Genomic DNA, 24,873 nt, shown 5'->3' with positions numbered 1-24,873 from the left:
GGTGCTGGACAGTCACAGTCTGCCTCACGGGGTGCGCCAGCGGTCCACCCAGAGAGCTGAGCGGCAGCGGCGGAAAAGGTGACAAGCCGTGGCGACCGTGCTCGCCAAACTCCTGAGCTACTCGGACCTGGGAAGGGCACAAAGCGCAGTCCCAGCCGCATTTGTGCCTCTGAGGGCTGCCTGAGGGCCGAACCTGAGCGGCTTGGACCGGGGAAGTGCACACAGCCTAGGGACGGCCCCAGACGGTTCCCGGCTGAGCATCGTAGAGCCGGAGCGGTTTGTGCACCGAGAGAAAGGACAGGTCAAGCGGGGCAGAGATACTGTGTACACACGACAGTGCTATTTGTTTGCAGCATCCCCCCTCCCCACAGCGCGCCTGAACTAGTGAGCCTAAAAACCAGCAAACAGAAGAAGTTAAACAGAGGGAACCACCTTGGAAGTGAGCCCACACGGCCCATAACATCAGAGAAGAGCCAGATATATTTTTAATTTTTTAATATTTTTAAAATCATTCTTTTTTTTTTTTTTGCTTTTTGCTTTTTTTTCTTTTTTTTCCGAGCTTTTTTTTTAATTGTTAAGTCTTCTATGTCTCCTCTAATTTTTATTTCTATAACCTAGTATTACTATTTTAAAAAAAAAAGACTTTTTTTTTTTTTTTAAGGCAAACACCATATATACTCTGTGGATGGTTGTTGTTTTGTTTTGTTTTTTTTTTTTGTTTGTTTTTTAATAATTCTTTTTTTTCTTTCTTCCTTTTTCCTTCTGCTTTTCTTTAATATTGTATCTTTGAAAATCCAACCTCTACTCCAGATTTTTAATCTTTGCTCTTAGGTTTTTGTTGTCAATTTTGTACATTTAAAAACCCAAACTTCACTACCCAAGTTTACCTGAGAGCGAGATTACAGGCTTGACCACTCTCTCCTCCTCTGGACTCTCCTTTTTCTCCACCAGGTGGCCTCTGTCTCTTTTCTCCCCCATCTCTTCTCTATCCAACTCTGTGAATCTCTGTGTGTTCCAGACGGTAGAGAACACCTAAGGAACTGGTTACTGGCAGGATTTGTCTCTCTCCTACTCATTCCTCTCTCTTATCCTCCTGGTCACCTCTGTCTACTTCCTCCCTCTCCTCTTCCCCGTATAACTCTGTAAATACCTCTGAGCGGTCCAGACTATAGAGCGCACATAAGGAAGTGACTACTAGCTAGCTTGCTCTCTCCTCTCTTGATCTCACCGCATCTCATTCCAGTTACCTCTAACTACCCCCTCCATCTTCTCTTCTCCTTGTAACTCAGTGAACCTCTCTGAGTGTCCCTCAATGTGGAGAAACTTTTCATCTTTAACCTAGATGTTTTATCATCGGTGCTGTATAGATGGAGAAGTCTAGAGGCTACTGTAAAAATAAAACTGAAAACCAGAAGCAGGAAGCTTAAACCCAAAGCCTGAAAACATTAGAGAACTCTTGAATTCAGGGAACATTAAGCAATAGGAGCTCATCAAATCCCTTCATACCTACACCGAAACCAAGCTCCACCCAAGGGCCAACAAGTTCCAAAACAAGACATACCACGCAAATTCTCCAGCAACACAGGAACACTCCCCTGAGCCTCAATATACAGGCAGCTCAAAATTATCCCAAAACCTTTGATGTCTCATAACCCATTACGGGTCACTCCACTGCACTCCAGAGAGAAGAAACCCAGCTCCACCCACCAAAACTCCAACACAAGCCTCCCTAACCAGGAAACCTTGACAAGCCACTGATAGAACCCCACCCAAAGTGAGGAAGCTCCATAATAAAGAGAACTCCACAAATTATCAGAATATAAAAAGGCCACCCCAAACGCAGCAATATAACCAAGATGAAGAGACAGAGGAATACTCAGCAGGTAAAGGAACAGGAGAGTTGCCCACCAAACCAAACAAAAGAGGAAGAAGTAGGGAATCTACCTGAGAAGGAATTCCGAATATTGATAGTGAAAATGATCCAAAATCTTGAAATCAAAATGGAAACACAGATTAATAGCCTAGAGACAAGGATTGAGAAGATGCAAGAAAGGTTTAACAAGGACCTAGAAGAAATAAAAAAGAGTCAAAATATAATGAATAACACAATAAATGAGATCAGAAACACTCTGGAGGCAACAAATAGTAGAATAACGGAGGCAGAAGATAGGATTAGTGAAATAGAAGATAGAATGGTAGAAATAAATGAATCAGAGAGGAAACAAGAAAAAAGAATTAAAAGAAATGAGGACAATCTCAGAGACCTCCAGGACAATATGAAACGCTCCAACATTCGAATTATTGGAGTCCCAGAAGAAGAAGACAGAAAGAAAGATCATGAGAAAATCCTTGAGGAGATAATAGTTGAAAACTTCCCTAAAATGGGGAAGGAAATAATCACCCAAGTCCAAGAAACCCAGAGAGTCCCAAATAGGATAAACCCAAGGTGAAACACCCCAAGACACATATTAATCAAATTAACAAAGATCAAACACAAAGAACAAATATTAAAAGCAGCAAGGGAAAAATAACAAATAACACACAAGGGGATTCCCATAAGGATAACAGCTGATCTGTCAATAGAAACTCTTCAGGCCAGGAGGGAATGGCAAGACATACTTAAAGTGATGAAAGACAATAACCTACAGCCCAGATTACTGTACCCAGCAAGGATCTCATTCAAATACGAAGGAGAAATCAAAAGCTTTACAGACAAGCAAAAGCTGAGAGAATTCAGCACCACCAAACCAGCTCTCCAACAAATTCTAAAGGATATCCTCTAGACAGGAAACACGAAAGGGTGTATAAACCCGAACCCCAAAACAATAAAGTAAATGGCAACGGGATCATACTTATCAATAATTACCTTAAACATAAATGGGTTGAACGCCCCAACCAAAAGACAAAGACTGGCTGAATGGATACAAAAACAAGACCCCTCTATATGCTGCTTACAAGAGACCCACCTCAAAACAAGGGACACATACAGACTGAAAGTGAAGGGCTGGAAAAAGATATACCATGCGAATAGAGACCAAAAGAAAGCAGGAGTGGCAATACTCATATCCGATAAAATAGACTTTAAAACAAAGGCTGTGAAAAGAGACAAAGAAGGCCACTACGTAATGATCAAAGGAACAATCCAAGAAGAAGATATAACAATTATAAATATATATGCACCCAATATAGGAGCACCACAATATGTAAGACAAATGCTAACAAGTATGAAAGGGGAAATCAACAATAACACAATAATAGTGGGAGACTTTAATACCCCACTCACACCTATGGACAGATCAACTAAACAGAAAATTAACAAAGAAACGCAAACTTTAAATGATACATTAGATCAGTTAGACCTAATTGATATCTATAGGACATTTCACCCCAAAACAATGAATTTCACCTTTTTTCAAGTGCTCATGGAACCTTCTCCAGGATAGATCACATCCTGGGCCATAAATCTAAACTTGATAAATTCAAAAAATCGAAATCATTCCAAGCATCTTTTCTGACCATAATGCATTAAGATTAGATCTCAATTACAGGAGAAAAACTATTAAAAATTCCAACATATGGAGGTTGAACAACACACTTCTGAATAACCAACAAATCACAGAAGAAATCAAAAAGAAATCAAAATATGCATAGAAACTAATGAAAATGAAAACACAACAACCCAAAACCTGTGGGACACTATAAAAGCAGTGCTAAGAGGAAAGTTCATAGCAATACAGGCATACCTCAAGAAACAAGAAAAAAGTCAAATAAATAACCTGACTCTACAACTAAAGCAACTAGAAAAGGAAGAGTTGGAGAACCCCAGAGTTAGTAGAAGGAAAGAAATCTTAAAAATTAGGGCAGAAATAAATGCAAAGGAAACAAAAGAGACCATAGCAAAAATCAACAAAGCCAAAAGCTGGTTCTTTGAAAGGATAAATAAAATTGACAAACCATTAGCCAGACTCATCAAGAAGCAAAGAGAGAAAAATCAAATCAATAAAATTAGAAATGAAAATGGAGAGATCACAACAGACAACACAGAAATACAAAGGATCATAAGAGACTACTATCAGCAGTTGTATGCCAATAAAATGGACAACGTGGAAGAAATGGACAAATTCTTAGAAAAGTACAATTTTCCAAAACTGAACCAGGAAGAAATAGAAAATCTTAACAGACCCATCACAAGCACAGAAATTGATACTGTAATCAGAAATCTTCCAGCAAACAAAAGCCCAGGTCCAGACGGCTTCACAGCTGAATTCTACCAAAATTTCGAGAAGAGCTAACACCTATCCTCCTCAAACTCTTCCAGAAATTGCAGAGGAAGGTAAACTTCCAAACTCATTCTATGAGGCCACCATCACCCTAATACCAAAACCTGACAAAGATGTCACAAAAAAAGAAAACTTCAGGCCAATATCTCTGATGAACATAGATGCAAAAATCCTCAACAAAATTCTAGCAATCAGAATCCAACAACACATTAAAAAGATCATACACCATGACCAAGTGGGCTTTATCCTAGGGATGCAAGGATTCTTCAATATCTGCAAATCAATCAATGTAATTCACCACATTAACAAATTGAAAAATAAAAACCATATGATTATCTCAATAGATGCAGAGAAGGCCTTTGACAAAATTCAACATCCATTTATGATAAAAACTCTCCAGAAAGCAGGAATAGAAGGAACATACCTCAACATAATAAAAGCTATCTATGACAAACCCACAGCAAACATTATCCTCAATGGTGAAAAATTGAAAGCATTTCCCTAAAGTCAGGAACAAGACAAGGGTGTCCACTTTCACCGCTACTATTCAACATAGTTCTGGAAGTTTTGGCCACAGCAATCAGAGCAGAAAAAGAAATAAAAGGAATCCAAATTGGAAAAGAAGAAGTAAAACTCTCACTGTTTGCAGATGACATGATCCTCTACATGGAAAACCCTAAAGACTCCACCAGAAAATTACTAGAGCTCATCAATGAATATAGTAAAGTTGCAGGATATAAAATCAACACACAGAAATCCCTTGCATTCCTATACACGAATAATGAGAAAGTAGAAAAAGAAATTAAGGAAACAATTCCATTCACCATTGCAACAAAAAGAATAAAATACTTAGGAATATATCTACCTAAAGAAACTAAAGACCTATATATAGAAAACTATAAAACACTGATGAAAGAAATCAAAGAGGACACTAATAGATGGAGAAATATACCATGTTCATGGATTGGAAGAATCAATATAGTGAAAATGAGTATACTACCCAAAGCAATTTACAAATTCAATGCAATCCCTGTCAAGCTACCAGCCACATTTTTCACAGAACTAGAACAAATAATTTCAAGATTTGTATGGAAATACAAAAACCTCGAATAGCCAAAGCAATCTTGAGAAAGAAGAATGGAACTGGAGGAATCAACTTGCCTGACTTCAGGCTCTACTACAAAGCCACAGTCATCAAGACAGTATGGTACTGGCACAAAGACAGACATATAGATCAATGGAACAAAATAGAAAGCCCAGAGATAAATCCACACACATATGGACACCTTATCTTTGACAAAGGAGGCAAGAATATACAATGGAGTAAAGACAATCTCTTTAACAAGTGGTGCTGGGAAAACTGGTCAACCACTTGTAAAAGAATGAAACTAGATCACTTTCTAACACCGCACACAAAAATAAACTCAAAATGGATTAAAGATCTAAATGTAAGATCAGAAACTATAAAACTCCTAGAGGAGAACATAGGCAAAACACTCTCAGACATAAATCACAGCAGGATCCTCTATGATCCACCTCCCAGAATTCTGGAAATAAAAGCAAAAATAAACAAATGGGATCTAATTAAAATTAAAAGCTTCTGCACAACAAAGGAAAATATAAGCAAGGTGAAAAGAGAGCCTTCTGAATGGGAGAAAATAATAGCAAATGAAGCAACTGACAAACAACTCATCTCAAAAATATACAAGCAACTTATGCAGCTCAACTCCAGAAAATAAACGACCCAATCAAAAAATGGGCCAAAGAACTAAATAGACATTTCTCCAACGAAGACATACGGATGGCTAACAAACACATGAAAAGATGCTCAACATCACTCATTATTAGAGAAATGCAAATCAAAACCACAATGAGGTACCACTTCACACCAGTCAGAATGGCTGCGATCCAAAAATCTGCAAGCAATAAATGCTGGAGAGGGTGTGGAGAAAAGGGAACCCTCCTACACTGTTGGTGGGAATGCAAACTAGTACAGCCACTATGGAAAACAGTGTGGAGATTCCTTAAAAAATTGCAAATAGAACTACCTTATGACCCAGCAATCCCACTGCTGGGCATACACACCGAGGAAACCAGAATTGAAAGAGACACATGTACCCCAATGTTCATCGCAGCACTGTTTATAATAGCCAGGACATGGAAACAACCTAGATGTCCATCAGCAGATGACTGGATAAGAAAGCTGTGGTACATATACACAATGGAGTATTACTCAGCCGTTAAAAAGAATTCATTTGAATCAGTTGTAATGAGATGGATGAAACTGGAGCCGATTATACAGAGTGAAGTAAGCCAGAAAGAAAAACACCAATACAGTATACTAACACATATATATGGAATTTAGGAAGATGGCAATGACGACCCTGTATGCAAGACAGGGAAAGAGACACAGATGTGTATAATGGACTTTTTGGACTCAGAGGGAGAGGGAGAGGGAGAGGGTGGGATGATTTGGGAGAATGACATTCTAACATATATACTATCATGTGAATTGAATCGCCAGTCTATGTCTGACGCAGGATGCAGCATGCTTGGGGCTGGTGCATGGGGATGACCCAGAAAGATGTTATGGGGAGGGAGGTGAGAGGGGGGTTCATGTTTGGGAATGCAAGTAAGAATTAAAGATTTTAAAATTTAAAAAATTAAAAACTAAAAAAAAGAAAAAATACCAGTTTAAAAAAAAAAAAAAGTAATGTCTTTTTGGTATGAGATCTTTTTCCTGACATTTTCAACTAAATAATAACTTTACAATAATCTTTTGGGAGAAGAAAATAAGAAATTGAAGATGAAAGACTTTGAGGAATAGTTTTGATGATATATATTCTTAAATTGAAAAACTATACTTCTGTGTCTATAGCATGGATGCCTGCAGTAACTACTGCCGTGCTTGGCATGTATTTGACCATTATTTTGATGATTAGTGCTGTTCACCGAATGTTGTCGACTCCCTGCTTTCTGGGCATTTCATAGGACTGACGTTCTCCATAAGCTGAAGCAGTCAGATGTCATGCTGTTTGCTTTGGCCAATGGAAAGTGAGCAGAGGGAGAAACCTGAGAGCTGGCAAGTGGTACAGAACTGTCTGCTCTCCTTCCTTCTCCCCTCTCTCCTCTGTCTTGGCAATTGTCATAACGTGGAATTGAAGCCTTCCTCAGCCTGAGTCCCTGAAACAATGGGGAATTGTTTGTAACTGCAGCATAACCTAGCCTATTCAGACTACTGTAACTATAGAAACAGATAAAGATTCTGTTTTACTTTGTATCATATTCCTGTTAGTTCACATCATCAATGTTGTTTGGTTTTAAAACGTACAGACCATTCAGGCCTTGGGGTTGAATTTGAGCAGTCTTCTCTGAATTAATAAATTACCCAATAATGTAAACCATATTACCCAAATAGTCTATATTGTATAAATATTAGTAGCTAAGATAAACTTTGTATGTCTGTTTTCTCCCCTATTCCAAGCATGAATAGAAATATTTAAAATAATTATAAAAGTTATACACATATGTACATACAATTTTTAATCTGTAAAGTTAGGCAGAAGTTCAGTTAAATAGCATAGGAGAACCTTTACTGTATTAATGATGCACTGACTACCCTGATAGCTTTATGACTGATTTAATAGAAATTTTTATCAACTGATTGATAAATCTTAGGCTACACATGGAGATACTGTGATGTCATTTAAGATAAAATATATTTAAGCTATGAGCTTTGCAAATTCAGTGGTTAAGAATCCACCTGCCAATCCAGTAGAGGTGGGTTCAGTCCCTGGTTGGAAGATCCCATGGAGAAGGAAATGGCAACCCCCTGCAGTATCCTTCCCTGGGAAATCCCATGGACAGAGGACCCTGGTGGCCTGTTGGACATGACTTAGTGACCGAACAACAGTATTTAAGCTAGTGGTTAGTACTTTTGGAGATAGAATTTTTAGGAGATGACCTTTTAAAAAATTCTGTGCTTTTAATAGTGCATAACAGTAAAACAAAACTGCTAGTTATGAGTGGTCGTTTATTCATATATTTTCTTCATGTTTATACAAATTTGTCTCTTTCATATGGATACTGAGTTCAGTCATGTTTTTGTAAGAAAGTGGAAGTGAAAGTCGCTCAGTCGTGTCTGACTCTGGGATCCCATGGACTGTCCATGGAATTCTCCAGGCCAGAATACTGGAGTGGGTAGCCTTTCCCTTCTCCAGGGAATCTTCCCAACCCAGGGATTGAACTGAGGTCTCCCGCATTGCAGGCGGATTCTTTACCAACTGAGCTAACAGGGAAGCCCTTTGTAAGAAAGGTGTTTTCAAAATTTAGCTGTAATTTCAGATGATCTACAGCTGTTGCTGCTGCTGCTGCTAAGTCGCTTCAGTCCTATCCGACTCTATGAGACCCCCTAGACGGCAGCCCACCAGGCTCCCCCGTCCCTGGGATTCTCCAAGGCAAGAACACTGGAGTGGGTTGCCATTTCCTTCTCCAATGCGTGAAAGTGAAAAGTGAAAGTGAAGTGGCTCAGTTGTGTCCGACTCTTAGCGACCCCATGGACTGCAGCCCACCAGGCTCCTCCGTCCATGGGATTTTCCAGGTAAGAGTACTGGGGTGGGGTGCCATTGCCTTCTCTGGATCTACAGCTAATCAAGAATAATTTTCTACATTCTGATTTTCTTTATCCCAATATTTAATACTTTCAAAGAAGACAAACTTCAAAGAGCTCAATTTTATATAAAGCCTTGTCAGAGTGGGACTGTGCAAGTTATTAAATCATTTATGATTGTCAGAGTTACTCAATATTTTCTAGTAAGTTAATTGGACCAGGATAAGATATATTTTACTAAATCCATACAGATAAGCTTATCACTTCTTTCAAAAACAATTATTTATTTGCGTTTCTCAGTGCTGTCTTTCAAATATAGTGAATTGTATTCTTTTGGAACTTGGAATAATTCCTTCTCAGTTCCCCAGTGCTTCCAGATTACTATCTGGGGCCCAGATTCTTCAAGTCATCTCTCTAGATGGATTGCAGACCTCTAGTTCAGTGAATCCTAATTTGCTTTGAAAGTAGACTCCGATGGAAATCTGTTGGAAGCTGTGCATCTTCTCTCTCCCCCTTCCTCCCTAACCTCCCTTAAAATCCCTGCTCCCACCTAGGCTCCCAGTCAGCTGTCTTACTTTGTGGTGCACTCAGGGTATAGCTTCAGTCCCACTGTTGGTAGTGAGGTTGGCCCACAGGTGAAACCCAGCTTTCATATTTGATTCCAACTCACAGGTTTCTATCCTGGTTTCAGGATTCGATTTGTATACTTGCTTCCCTCCTGCCCCCTCCAGAAAGGTGTATCTCCCTTAATTTCTGAAAACCAAGAAAAAACAAAGCTTGCTTTGTATCTAATTCAGTTGTTTTGTAGCAATAAGACTCTTTATGAGCTTCCCTGGTGGCTCATTGGTAAAGAATCTGTCTGCAATGCAGGAGATGCGGGTTCAATCCCTGGGTTGTTGATCTTCAGTTGCTTAGTCATGTCCGACTCTTTGTCACTCCATGGACTGCGTTTTTGCCAGACTTCCTTGTTCTTCACTATCTCGCTGAGTTTGCTCAAACTCATGTCCATTGAGTCAGTGAGGCTATTCAACCATCTCATCCTCTGTAGACCACTTCTCCTCCTGCTTGCAATCATTTCCCAGCATTGGGTCTTTCCCAGTGAGTTGGCTTTTCTCAACAGGTGGCCAAAGTATTAGAGTTTCAGCTTTGGCATCTGTCTTTCCAATGAGTATTCAGGACTGATTTCCTTTAGGATGGACTGGTTGGATCTCCTTGCAGTCCAAGGGACTCTCAAGAGTCTTCTCCAGCATCACAGTTTGAAAGCATCAGTGCTTCAGTGCTTAGCCTTCCTTATGGTCCAGCTCTCTCATCTATACATGACTACTGGAATAACCATAGCTTTGACTTGATGAACCTTTGTTGGCAAAGTGATATCTCAGCTTTTTAGTGGGCTTTCTAGGTTTGCCATAGCTTTTCTTCTAAGGAGCAAGCATCTTTTAATTTCATGGCTGCAGTCACCATCCACAGTGACTTTGGAGCCAAGAAAATGAATCTCTCAAGCTTTCACCTTTTCCCCATCTTTTGCCATGAAGTGATGGAACTGGATTCAATAATCTTAGTTTTTTGAATGTTGAGATTTAAGCCAACTTTTCCACGCTTCTCTTTCCCTTCATCACAAGGCTCTTTAAATTCCTCTTCGCTTGGTGCCATCTGCATATCTGAGGTTATTGATATTTCTCCCAGCAATCTTGATTCCAGGTTGTGCTTCATCCAGCTCAGCATTTCTCATGATGGACTCTGCAGTAAAGTTAAATAAGCAGGGAGACAGTATACAGCCTTGACATACTCCTTTCCCAATTTTGAACCAGTCCATTGTTCCATGTCTGGTTCTGTTGCTTCTTGACCTGCATACAGATTTCTCAGAAGGCAGGTAAGGTGCTCTGGTATTCCCATCCCTTTAATAATTTTCTACAGTTTGTTGTGACCCACACAGTAAAAGGCTTCAGCATAGTCAATGAAGCAGAAGGAGATGTTTTTCTGGAATTCTCTTGCTTTTTCTATGATCCAACAGATGTTGACAATTTGATCTCTTGTTCCTCAGCCTTTTCTAAATCCAGGTTGTACATCTGGATTTTCTTGGTTCATGTACTGTTGAAGCCTAGCTTGAAGGATTTTGAGCATTACTTTGCTAGTAGGTGAAATGAGTGCAATTTTGCAGTAATTTGAACATTCTTTGGCAATGCCCTTCTCTGGGATTGGAATGAAAATTGACCCTTTTTCGTCCTGTGCGCACTGCAGAGTTTCCCAAATTTGTTGGCATACTGAGTGAAGCACTTTAACAGCATCATCCTTTAGGATTTGAAATAGCTCAGCTGAAATTCTATCACTTCCACTAGCTTTGATGGTACTAATGCTTCCTAAGGCCCACATGACTTCACACTCCAGGATGTCTGGCTCTAGGTGAGTGACCACACCTTCGTGGTTCTCCAGGTCATTAAGACCTTTGTTTCTGTACAGTTCTTCTGTGTATTCTTGCCACCTCTTCTTAATATCTTCTGCTTCTTTTAAGTCCATATATATATATATATATATATATATATACTGTGTACAGCTAGTTCTACATATTTCTTTGTACAGCTGACTTTCCTACCTGATTTCATCCATTTGATACCAGTGTATCTTGAAGACCTAGTACAATACATATTGCAGTGTGTATAGAAAAATGCTTAAGATGAATGTGTTCATTATTAGCTGGTATTATGGTATTGCATTATAAGTTATGAGATTTGACCAGTTGGGTTTATTTTGCTGTTAACATTGTTTCATTGGGTAGCGTAATTCAGTCCAGGTTACACAAATAGTTACTGATTAAATTTTATGTGTTAGGCTCTTGGGCAGGAAAAAAAGTCTTTCTTGCAAGACTGGACCTTGACTGACATTTGGGAACTTAACTACAAAATAGTTCCTTACAGTGATATGAAACTTTAGCTAAATGAGAAAAGGGGCTCACTGTGCCTAGACTGTATAAACAGTGTGATTTATGCAGAATATCTGTTTTTCTTTTGTGAGTCTGGGATTTTGCTATTAGTCCCATGGACAGAAGGGCCTGGTGGGCTGCAGTGCATGGGGTCGCTGAGAGTCGGACACAACTGAGCGACTTCACTTTCACTTTTCAGTTTCATGCATTGGAGAAGGAAATGGCAACCCACTCCAGTGTTCTTGCCTGGAGAATCCCAAGGATGGAGCCTGGTGGGCTGCCGTCTCTGGGGTCGCACAGAGTTGGACACGACTGAAGTGACTTAGCAGCAGCAGCAGCAGGCAGAGAGTACCTTATATGATGAACCCCCTCTATAGACTATTCAGCCCTGAAGTTCTAATGAGCTGCCCTGGTAGACGGTATTTTGCCTGTGTTATCACAGTTTCATGCTGGAGGGAAAAATAAAAGCATGTCCTGTGACTCCAAAGGGAGAGTACTCTTTTTTTTTTTTTTTCCTTGCCACCCTGCACACTGTGTGGCATGTGGGATCTTAGTTCTCCATCCAGGGATCAAGCTCATACCCCCTGCACTGGAAGCGAGGAGTCTTGACCACCGCGCTGCCAGGGCAGCCTGAGCAGACTCAACATCTTACCTTGGTTTCCTCTGGTCTTTGCCCCATACGCCTTTTCCCTTTGCTATTCTGCTTTGTCTGTTTTCTCTGTGATAAACCATAGCCATGATTCAACTGTATGCTGAGTCCTGCGAGTCCTCTAGTGAACTGCTGACCACGAGGATGTCCTTGGGGATCCGTGACACATAAGCTGTGCATCAGGTCTAGGGAACAAATAGAGAAGGGACACGTTCTTCAGGAACTTAGTGGGAGGAAGGAGGCAAGTTTGTATGGGTGTATGACATTGAGATAGATAATATCAGTATAATTTTGTTACTAAGTATAGATATCAATATTGTTACGATAGCATTGAAAAAGGACATTGTTTTAAAGGTTCAGGATAGGTTTTTTTGAGTCAGATTTTGAAAAATGAGAAGTATTTTGCCAAAGAAGGAAGAAAGAAAATAATCCTGAGCAGAGGGACTAGAATATGTAAATAGCAATGGTAGAATAATGGTCACAAAAATAACAGTAAACACACAGTGCTTACCAAAACCTGTTTTAAACCCTTTATATATGTTATTTAATCTTAATAGTAATCATGTGAAGTAGGTGATAACTGCTTTATAGAGGAGGAAACTTTAGCACAGAGGTATTAAGCACATTGTACAGACTTATAGCTGGTGTATAGTACCCTAGAATTGAATCTCAAGCAGACTGCCTCTTACTCCATGCTATTGTTCTAAGGAAGGAAAGCAAGTGGCTATATTTAATACACTTTTTTTTCAGTTCCAAGCTTTAGACATAGAAAAGGCTTTCTGAATTATAACACTTCTTTGAATTGAGAGTTTCGCAGCATAAACTTCTAATTTCAATAGAGAAGTACAATTGGAATCGTAAAATAATAGAAAATAATATAGAAAAGCATGTTTAAATACGTAATGCAATCTGAAAGAGTCAATGTAGATATTTAGCGTTACTTCCTTTGTGCATGTGTGGCCCAGTGGTATCCTCATGTTGTCTAGATCAATGATAAAAGCCTGTTTGTGGCTCAGTAATTGCTTTAGTAAATAACGTCTATCCTCCCTTTGGATAATCTTTAGGACATTCTTTATTGTTATAGCTGACTTAATATTTTCAATGGTGAATGACTTATTTTTTTATCTTTGTTTTTATCTGTGTGTGCATACATATATATGCCTTCAGACTTGTTAAATAAAAAGTGGTGAATATAGTATTTTATCCAATTTTTTCCCAATTGATGAATAATTTCTTGAAGTTTTAGAAAAAAATGAAGAGAATTAACATGCCACTTTTGGTGTAAGCAGTGTCTTTTTTTATATCAGAAATTTGTTTATTACGCTTCCTTGTTAGTTAGTTTTAGTTTTAATTGGAGGATAGTTACTTTACAATGTTGTGTTGGTTTCTAGAACATATCAACATGTAGACAATATGTCTCCTAAGTAGGTGACAACTCTCAGGAATCTCTCCATGTAGATGAGAAATATTTTAAAGCAGTAGACAAAAATGGAGAACAGAGAATAAGGGAAAAAGCAATATGACTGACACTTAAGTTTGGGGGAAAACTGTTCTTAATTTAAAAGAATAGAAGTTTTTCATAAAATCATTCTCTGAAAGCTTTAGAAAATAAAGTGCTACCTTTTAACTTATTCTCTCTCAAAACCGTAACAAGGCTTAGAGACACATATCAAAAAGATAGGCATATTGCATGCCGAAAACCTAAATATCTCTAGATACATTTTGTATTTCAGCATTCTTTGCTTAATTTGACTGCAGTATAATCCTGACTCGTTGTTTAAAATTGCATTTCATTTTATCTATTATTGAATTATACTTAATCTACATATACTTCTTGTGTACAGCATAGTTATCCAACTCTTATATATGTTAAGATCACCATGATAAGTTGTTATACTCTGTCACTGTTTAAGCTTATTACAGTACCATTTACTGTATTTTCTATGATGCATATTGCATCTCCATGACTTATTTTATTCCTGACAGTTTGTGTCTCAATCCTCTTCACCTCTCTGGCAACCGGCAGTTTGTTCTCTGTCTCCATGTGTCTGTTTTTCTTTATTCTCTTTTGTTTTGTTGGTTCATTGTTTTGATTTTAGATTCCAAATATAAGTAAAATCACAGAGTAATTGCCTTGGACTTATTTCACTAAGCATAATAGCCTCTAGACCCATTTGTGTTATGGCAAATGGCACAGTTCATTCTTATGGCTGAATAACATTTCCCTGTATGATATATACCACATCTTCATTCATTTATCATTGGACACTTCAGTTGCCTCCATTATCACTGGATGCTTACAGTTGCTGCTATAAATAATAATGCTGACAAAGGAGTGCATATATATTTTTAACTTAGTGTTTTCATTTCTTTGGATATATAGCCACAGATGGAATTTCTGGATCATATTGTAGTCCTATTTTTAATTTTTTGAGGTGCTTCCATACTGTTTTCCATAGTAACTGCACCAATTTGCACTCCCAGCAACAAGGAGTTTTTTCCTCCGCATACTGACACTTGCTACTTTTGTCTTTTTAAAATGGCCTTTTTGACATTGTGCTTTAAATCTGCATTTCCTTTTTTCTCAAGGACTTTATCATTTTTGGCTGTGCTGGGTCTTGGTTGGTGCACAGGCTTTTCTGCAGTTGTGGCGAGTGATGCGCAGACTTCTCCTTCCGGTGGCTTTTCTGGTTGTGGGCTGTAGGGCATGCGGGCTCCATAGTTGTGGCACATGGACGCAGAAGTTGTGGCTTCTGGGCTCCAGGGCAGAAGCTCATAGTTGTGGCTTGCAGGCCTAGTTGCTCTGCAGCACGGGGCATCTTCCCAGATCAGGGATTGAACCCATGTATCCTGCATTAGCAGGTGGATTCTTTATCACTGATCCACTGGGGAAAGCCCTGCATTTCCTTTAAACATTTTTAAAAATTATTTTTGGCTGCACTGGGCCTTCCTTGCTGCCTTTTTTCTCTAGTTGCGGCAAGTGGGGGCTGCTCTTTGTTGCAGTGCAAGGGTTTCTCTTGTTGCAGAGCACAGGCTCTAGGTCACGTGAGCTTCAGTAGTGGCAGCACACAGGCTCAGCAGTTGCAGCACGTGGGCTCAGTTGCTCCACAGCATGTGGAATCTTCCCGGACCCATGTTCCCTGCATTGGCAGGCAAATTCTTATCCACGGTGCCACCAGGGAAATTCCCTGCATTTCCCTTTTGATTAGTGATGTTGAGCATCTTTTCATGTACCTGTTGGCCATCTATGTCTTTTTTTGGAAAAATATCTGTTCAGGTTCTCCACTTATTTTTTCAGTTGGATTGTTTGTTTGATATTAAGTTATGTTATTTAAGTGTTCTGGGTATTACCCCTTAGTGGATGTAGGATTTGCAAACATTTTCTCCCGCTTTGTTTTTTGCCTTTTCAGTTCTCTGCTGCTTTTCTTTGCTGTGCAAAAGATTTTAAATTTGTAGTCTTGCTTGTTTTTGCTTTTGTTGTACTTGCCTGAGGATATATATCTAAAAATATATTGCCAACACTGGTGTCAAGTAGCTGACTGCCTGTGCTTTCTTCTGCAGGTTTTATGGTTTCAGGGTTTACATTCAGGTATTAATACATTTGCATCCATCTTTGTTCATGGTATAAAAAAAGTGGTCTAGACTTATTTTTGCACATGTTCAGTTCAGTTGCGCAGTCATGTCCAACTCTTTGTGACCCCATGGACTGCTGCACGCCAGGCTTCCCTGTCCATCACCAACTCCCAGAGCTCGCTTAAACTCAAGTCCATTGAGTCGGTGATGCCATCCAACCATCTCATCCTCTGTTGTCCCCTTCTCCTCCCACCTTCAGTCTTTCCCAGCATCAGGGTCTTTTCCAAGGAGTCAGTTCGTCGCATCAGGTGGCCAGAGTATCTGAGTTTCAGTTTCAGCATCAGTCCTTCCAATGAATATTCAGGACTGATTCCCTGAACTGAGCACTGAGCTAGATAGGTAGAGGCATAGTTTGAAAAATGGCACCCTCTACTGCTTCAGTCCCTGGAGAAAGTTCCAACAGATCATTATCTCTTTGGCACTTTGCCTAGAGTTCGTTTGTCAGTCTTTTTCTTGTGTGGCCCTAGTACTTTTTAAACTCCTGCCTTCTGTGCCAGGTCTCAGAGCAAGTGAGTTTGTGCACAAGCCCTTTAAGAGTGAAGTCTGTTTTTCCCCAGCACTTAGGCTCTCCTGAAAGTAGGTCCTTCTGGTTGTCAAAGGCAAATGTTAACAGGGCTCATCTTCCTGATGCTGGTCCCCAGAGCTGGGGTGCATGATGTGGGGCTTGAACTCCTGCTCCTTTAGAGGGGACTCTGCCCTCATACCTCCCTTTTGCTTGTGGGTTGCTACACTGGGGATATGGGTCCTGACTTGACTTCATCTCTGTTCCTTCCACCCATCTTGATTATTTTCTTTTTTCATTATGTCCTTAGTTGTAGAAGAGCTTTTCTGCTAATCTTAAGGTCATTCTCAGAGTTTCTCTAGAAGTAGTAGTAGTTTTGGTGTGTGTCTGTGGGAAGAGGTGGCGTCAGAATCTTCCTACTTCACCATCTTGATCCTGCCTCAGAATTCATTTTTAATATACCTGGGAAAATGAAATTTTCAAGTGACCTGACACATATGTATGAAAAATGACACTTTCATAGATAGAGAATGAAAACCACAACCTACATTTGAGCATAAGGATGAAATTCATTTACCAGTAGAGTAATTTTTAGGAAAATTTGCTTAATTTATAGTTATTAAAAATTTATACTTATGTATAAAAAGGATGGTATTAGTTTCATTTGGTCTAATTATTGAGTCTAATGCTCAATATAATTATATGCCTGGAGTCACAGTGTGTTTTTAAAATTTCAGTCACTGTTAAATTTTTATTCCTAGAATGATCATTTGGTTAATTTTTATAGTTTATACCTCTCAACTGAAGACCTCCAGCTTGTTGTGTAATCACATGACAATACTCAAAATATTTATTTTAATAGTTATATCTTTTTCTACCATGGGTTTGTTTCTGTTGTCTTTTTCCCATTTGGCCTTGAGTAATTTGTTCTTTTTTCTTGATGTGCCTGAAAACTGTCAATGAAATATTCTCTTTCCATAATGTATGAAAAATTTAGGGGTAATTTTCGTCTCTGAATATTTCTTTTTTTGAGTGAATTCACTTTTGCTTCAGGTAGAGAGAACGGATTAATTATATTAATTCAATTCAACACAATTGTAGAATTTCAGTTTAGTCTTAGAGGTACTGATCGGTGTCAGCTCTGAAATAAGTACGTTGCTGATGTGTGTGCATATACACACAAATATCAATGTAAGTGTTTGATATATAGTCTTGTTTGGTTGTGTGATTGATATCAGCATTCATGGGTCCTAACTGGGTGTTTATCAGGACCACTTCTCCTTGATGTCTTTGACTCCAATTTGTTGCCCCAGTCCCAGTAGAAGCTCTGTTCAAGTTTTCAGCCCCTACCCTCTGCTTCCCAGGTGGCTCAGTGATAAAGAATCCACCTGCCAGCATAGGAGACACAAGCGAAATGGGTTAAATCCTGGGTCTGGATGATCCCCTTGGAGAAGGAAATGGCAACCCACTCCAATATTTCATGGACAGAGGAGCCTGGCAGGCTACAATCCACGGTGTCGCAAACAATCAGACACTACTGTACGCACCACCACCACGCTTTGCTTACAAATTGGCAAATGATTTTAAAGGGAAAAGCAGTAATGAGTGGTGGGCTCTGTCCTTTGTACTTCATTCTCTCTGAGTCTAGGACCTCTCAAGCCCACAGCCTTGGTAATTCTTAAGTGCTTTCGAAATGATGTCATTTGGATTTTAGACAGTTCTCCCAAAATCCGTGCGCAGGAACTTTGTTCGGCAAGCTTTTCTGCAGAGAGAGCGCTATACGTTAGAGAAAAGGAAAAATATAAAGCATGCTTAAGTGTGTTATTTTTTGTAGAATTAGTGATAATTTGAAACACTTGACTATTAAACATACTGTGCAGTAATACCATATTAATCTGTGAGTGAATAAGCTATTGTGCTTAACAGATACTTAACATAGAATGGAAAATTTCATTCAGTAATTGCTTTAACCTGGCTTTCCTAGCCTAGATTATAGTTTATATTTTAAAGTACAGTATCATGCCATTCAGAGAGTTAAATGCATAACCTGTGCCTCAAGCTCCCTGCTATAGCTAGAATCAGATGTCAACAGGATTCCTATTGTGAGTCATGCCTGAAGTTAATCTTTTTCTCTTTTCATTATTGCGTTCAGTTTGTGTCTTTCTTGTAATGAAGTGGTCATAAGTAAAATGCTTGGGGTTGAGTGACAGTGAATGTAATGATGACAAATATTAAAAAAAAACTGAAAATATATATGTGTATTCCTTGCACTTGACTGTTAGTCTCAGTGCAAGTTCACATTTTTTATGAGAATGTCATTTATTTCAGTTCCTAATGAGTCCCCTGTCCTTCAGTGAATTAGAGGAAATGCTATTTTATTATTTCACTTAACTCAGCACAGTGAATTACCATAAATGCACATTAGTGTACCGTTTCCCTGCAAGCCTATTTCACATAGCTTGGCAAACAAATGAGAAAGACACATGAAAGGAATTACATAGTATTTTAATCATTCAGCAGCACTTTTGACTTACGACTCTGACATAACATTTTAGCGAAACAATGAGGTAATGATTGAAGAAAAATAAACTACAAATTACTCTTTGAAATATTTGATTCCAGAATTTCAGATGTGGTTATTTTTACCATAATCTGTAGGCCTTGATGCTTTTTATAGATGGTGTGTGTGTGTCAGTTTAAAAGGAAATACTTTCCTCCTCATGACCACCTGCAAACCACAACCATCAGGGTTCAGGGACCATTCACAGCAGGAAGGGCTGGAAGGCCAGTTAACACCAGTAGCATGTATGCATACTAGAATAATAGAACATTGCTTAAGCCTGAAAAGTCAGCAGTGGCCCAGCTTTCACTTGTAACGTATATAACGACTAGTACCGTCTATGGGGTCGCACAGAGTCGAACACGACTGAAGCAACTTAGCAGTAGCAGCAGCAGCAGCAGCATTCTACATGAATAATTTGTTGAGGCTATTTGTCTTTGACAGGTAGCCCTTTTTAATAAATAAATTAATATTACCATTCTTTATTTCCCCATACTGATCATCATCCCCCAGAGCTGAAGAATTAAAACATGCAGTTCTGTATAAATCTCCTTGTTTTATTATTTGCTTTTGCATTTATTCATATACTGAGTAAATTCTAAAAAATGCAGCACATTCTTATTAAAATGGATTTTTGGTTTTCATCTTTTAGTACTAAGTAGCTTTCAGTTATATAGAATTTCTTACGGGCATGTGAACACATTTGGTGCTTTGAATACACTGATTACTTTAACCATGCTTTGCATTCTGTTCTTTACACATGTTCGTAGTTACATGCATACAGTATGCATCAATTGTTGAATTAAGACTTACAGAAATAGATGCTAGCCACCAAGAAGCTCTGCATCCAGAAAAGAAAGATAAACATTTTAAACAGGATAATTATGATCATCACTATTGTAATTAACTAAGACATATTGAATATACAGAAATATATTGAATACACTGAGATATATCAAATACCCTGAGATACATTGAATACACTGAGATATATTTGTATGCAATAAAGTGCTTAGAGTTCCTGCCATCTTAGCTTTACAAGATGAAGATCATAAAGAACAGGGGTGAAAAAAAGTTCTTTACAGTCTTGGTCTAAGAGTATTTTATAATATGTGACTCCCAAGTCCTTACATTTAAGCAATTTGTATTCATAGCTTTTTAAAATGATTTTATTTATAAGATTAATTATCTATTGGGAATTAAGGTACTTTGACCTTATATATGTCAAAATATATGGGCTTCCCTCATAGCTCAGTTGGTAAAGAATCTGCCTGTAATGCAGGAGACCCTGGTTCAATTCCTGGGTCAGGAAGATCCCCTGGAGAAGGGATAGGCTACCCACTCCAGTGTTCTTGGGCTTCCCTTGTGGCTCAGCTGGTAAAGAATCCACCTGCAATGTGGGAGACCTGGGTTTGAACCCTGGAGAAGGGAAAGGCTACCCACTTCAGTATTCTGGCCTGGAGAATTCCTGGGACTATACAATCCATGGAGTTGCAAAGAGATGGACATGACTGAGTGACTTTCACTTTCACTTCAAAATATGTTTATAATATACTTGGTTCTTATTTCCACATGCCAAATACGGGAGGCGACACCTGCTGGCAAAGGAGCTTCCATTCATCTCTTCTACTTTGAGATGTTCTGAGTAAATTTTTCAGATATCTTATTACCTACCCTGAACGAAGCAACTGACGAACAGATGGAAACGTACTGAGAGTGAGGCACCATAAGGCTGCACTAATCAATAATATGTGATTTCTGTCTTCTGAAACCTTACAACCTGAAACTAAATAATTTGCTAAATTGCAGTTAGAGAGAATAGAAAGGGTAGAGGTGAAGTTTCCCTCAGAGAGCTTTTGCTCTTAGAACAGAGAAGGTACTGAATTTCAAGGACATCCAAGAATTAATCTGTCCTCAAGGAGACCCTCGAGAGAATGAACTTCTGTCTTCTTTCACATTTCAGAATCATCCAGTGATCTCTTATCTTTCACCCTAGACTAGACACACATCAGACCCAGACTTTAACATTGCTTTCTCCCTGTGAGCTCCAATATGTTATCTGCTCCTTTTTTCTTCCCCTGTTGCACAGAATTGACCTCTTCAAGTTACATATTTAAGGTAAGAAAATAGTTTATTTACCAAGTAAACTTTGTCTTTTCCAGACTTAATCGATGTTTCAAAAATAAACCCTTCTTTGGCTTTAAGTTTTTCAGCTTCCTTTGACAGGAAAAAAGTGGGGGCAGGTGGGGAGCTGCACCAGTGTATCCACATTTGGGGAAAGGGCTTGGTGCTTACTCTGAAGTCAATTTGTATGCTGATGATGCCAATCAGTACAATAGAATTCTCTAATAACAGAATTATCATGCTGACTCAGGTTAAATTGTTAGCTCCTGTGGTATGTTTATCTTGTCCTCCAGCACTGGTGGTATAAAGGGGTTGATTTCACCATACTGCTAGTGAATATGATGAATGTTAAAAACCAGTTTATTGTTTTAGTCCAAGCCCAAATATCTTTATAAAAAAGGAAAACATTGCTAAAAGTGGGCTTGAGGTTGAATTCCCATAGGGTTTACATAAATAACATGAGTAGACCAATAATTAAAATATGAGGACGTAAATGCCCTCAAGCACTGTTTTAATGATAGACACATTCCAAGAGGGCTCTTACCTCCTCAGGGTAAAGACTGGAAGCCCCTTTTCTGACTCTCAGACAGAGGAGGGCATGGCATCTCATTTCAGTTGTCAAGTGCACATTTTAGGAGGAAAAACATCTAAAAATACACAGAAGCCTACTACTTTTCAGGGTGGAAAAATAGTGCAGCTATAAGGATCAGCTGCTTAGATTTTTTGGTTTTACTTTGTTTTTGCATGAAATGAACTTGTGAACATTTTGGCCAGTAGCAGCTTTTAGAAATTAAATGCTTTTGATGAATTTTAGGCAGAAGGCCTATATTATGCCTTGGATTGAAGCTGTAAAGAATTTAGGGCATATCTCATTGTTTGCTTTTCATAGGCACTTATATGTGCTATTAAGTCACAACCGTTTTGTGATAATTCATTTTGGGATATACTTCATTGTAGCCATCAAGTTATGAACAAGTTGATGCCGTCTTTTTCTGCTATGCAGTGCTAAGCCTCTCCTCTGAACTGGCTTAGTGCCTAGGCAGCTCCCTCCTGACATGGCTCCTGGTGACCTTACCAGCTTTGTGCACATGCCCCTGGGAAGGTTTGGTTGCAGGGAATTCCTTATAAGAACCTACATTTCACCATCAGCATTTCCCTGAGTTAGATAATTCTTGCTAGTAAAATTAGTAGTTCTAAATGCTTGTGTTTCTTGAACCCCTACCATGCATGCATGCTCAGTTGCTTGCTGCTGCTAAGTCGCTTCAGTCATGTCCAACTCTGTGCGACCCCATAAATGGCAGCCCACCAGGCTCCCTCGTCCCTGGGATTCTCCAGGCAAGAACATTGAGTGGGTTGCCATTTCCTTCTCCAATGCATGAAAGTGAAAAGTGAAAGTGAAGCTTAGTCATGTCCAGCTCTTTGTGACCCTGTGCACTGTAGCCCACCAGGCTTCTCTGTCTATGGCATTCTCCAGGCAGGAACACTTGAGTGGGTTGCCATTTCCTCCTTCAGGGGGTCTGTCCAAGCCAGGGATCAAACCATGTCTCCTGTCTCTCATGCATTGCAGATGGATCCTTTACTGCTTGAGCCATTGGGGAAGCCCCCTTTGAACCCCTAGAGATTCTGACTAAATTGGTCTCAAGTGAACTGAATGTATTAGTATTTTTTTTTTTCAAAGTTCCTGAGGTGGGGAACCCAGCATTAGGTGATTTAGGGAGAAACCCCAAATCAGTTCCCTCAGAGGAGGGGAGCATGGTGCCCTCTAACTTTTCCGTGGACTTGGCCATTCCACTTACTGCTTTCTGTCCAGAGGTATTTGCCAAGTCCCACCTTTTGACTAAGCCTTGCTTAATTTTGGGTATTGAATCTTGCTTTTGCGTGTTTTGTAGTTGTTCAGATTTCTTCTGGTTTCCTAGGCTGTGGCAGTGCAAGCTTTAAGACAATTCACTTGGGCTTCACATCCTGCAACTGGAGGCCAGCCTGATCTTGGGTGAAGTCAGCCTGCAGTGGCTTGAAGCTCAATTTCAGTTTCGCAACCAGAGACTGAAGTCAGGCCACAGCAGTGAGAGTGCTGAATCCTAGCCGCAAGACCACGAGGGCCTGTGACAACACCTTGATCCATCGCTTCTATAAAGAGATGAAAAGTAGTGAAACAAGTTAAGTGTTTATCATGAGGGAAGAGTATGTGTCAATAGACTCACAGGGGCTGGCTCAGAGACAGTGAGTTGCACCCTCAGGGTAGTATGAATCACTTTTGTGGGGCACTTTCCCAGGCTTCTTCTGGCCAGTCATCTGGCTTTGCCTGTGGGTGGGTTGACATCACCTCCTATAGGTGACACCCCCCACCCCCCACCATTTTGGTCCCTGAGGAGCCTTTCTGTTCATGTGTAGTTGGTAAGGTTTCCTTGACCTTGAGAATGAGAAATATGTGATCTCTTTATCTTTTATCTGGACAAGTCTTAGCTCCTCCTGGCTCCTGCTATTATCTTCAGCTTGGAGTATCAGTCCACAGGGTCCAAAATCCAGCTGCTCAACCTGGGGCCCACCTATCCCCTGCCTCAAGCCTACTCTCTCAGCCAAGAGACAAGGCTGGACTGTAATCCATACTGTTACTAGATAGACAGGCTCATGAAAGCAGTGTGTGCATTTTACCCCTTGTATTGTGTACCCCCCAATTCAAAGTGTTTGAATCCCCTCTGCCCACCATCCTCTTCACTAATCCAATGAATGTATATTAGCATCTGAGTGTATGTGCTCTGCTGTGCTGAGTCACTTCAGTCGTGTGTGGTCATTAAAATAATAAAAATGTATATTGTGGCATTAACCTTCCTTTTGGATTTTTTCAATTATTCTCATCAAAACAAACCAACAACTAAAATATAAGGATTAAAACAAATTAATGCATTGCTTACTTGGCAAACAATGTAAAAAAAATATGTGTGTATGTATTTACAAGTTTCCAATAATCTGGACTTTAACACTGCATGGTGTGACTCCCAATGATACTAAGATTGCTCAGGATATTGTAGCGGATTTTCGGATGGCCCAAGTTATTTGAAATCAGATTTGTGATACTGTTATCTCTATAAAGTAGTACTGACACACATATAAACCTTTAATGACTTAAGTTTACACTCTTGTAGTTATAATACTTTCTGCCTATTACTCACTATTCAAGAGGAAGTTTTGGTAATATTTTCAAAATGAGCTAGAGTGTAATCATTGAGGCAAAAATCCACGATTCAGTAGCAGAGGTTAGGTGATTAAGTTGTTTGAATTATTTGATTTGAAGTAAGGAAAACCAACTTGAGATCCTTCTAATAGTGAGGGCGTGGGGCCATAGCCATTACTTTACATAAACAGGAAAAACCATTGTGACTTTCCATCCTTCCTTTTCATTCCTCCATGGATGTCTTGTTTCACTGTGTATTTTTGCAAACAAGGTCTCTCTTCTGCTACATCCACTTGGTGGGATATGGTTACTCCTCTTTACTTACGTCACATGTGGTAGATTGAACCATATTCGAAGTGTAAGTGGCTCTGGAGAAGATGGTCTGTTTCAGTTTTGCTCGAGTCCACTAGTCACCAGTGACGACTTG

At 39.4% G+C, this 24,873-nt stretch overlaps 1 long non-coding RNA gene across 1 annotated transcript in view; it reads left to right on the top strand.

Annotated features, from left to right (window-relative positions):
- LOC121819386 (uncharacterized) overlaps positions 1 to 24,087 on the top strand; it is a 56,408-nt gene extending 32,321 nt beyond the window's left edge. Inside the window, exons 3-4 of the long non-coding RNA XR_006059603.2 lie at positions 21,147 to 21,268; positions 23,191 to 24,087. This is a non-coding gene — a long non-coding RNA (uncharacterized LOC121819386). The remainder of the gene's footprint in view (positions 1 to 21,146; positions 21,269 to 23,190) is intronic.
- Positions 24,088 to 24,873: the final 786 nt, after the last annotated feature.

This window comes from Ovis aries, chromosome 4, assembly GCF_016772045.2.
Source record: "Ovis aries strain OAR_USU_Benz2616 breed Rambouillet chromosome 4, ARS-UI_Ramb_v3.0, whole genome shotgun sequence".
Classification (NCBI taxonomy): domain Eukaryota; kingdom Metazoa; phylum Chordata; class Mammalia; order Artiodactyla; family Bovidae; genus Ovis; species Ovis aries.
This window is presented reverse-complemented; position numbering and strand designations above follow the sequence as displayed.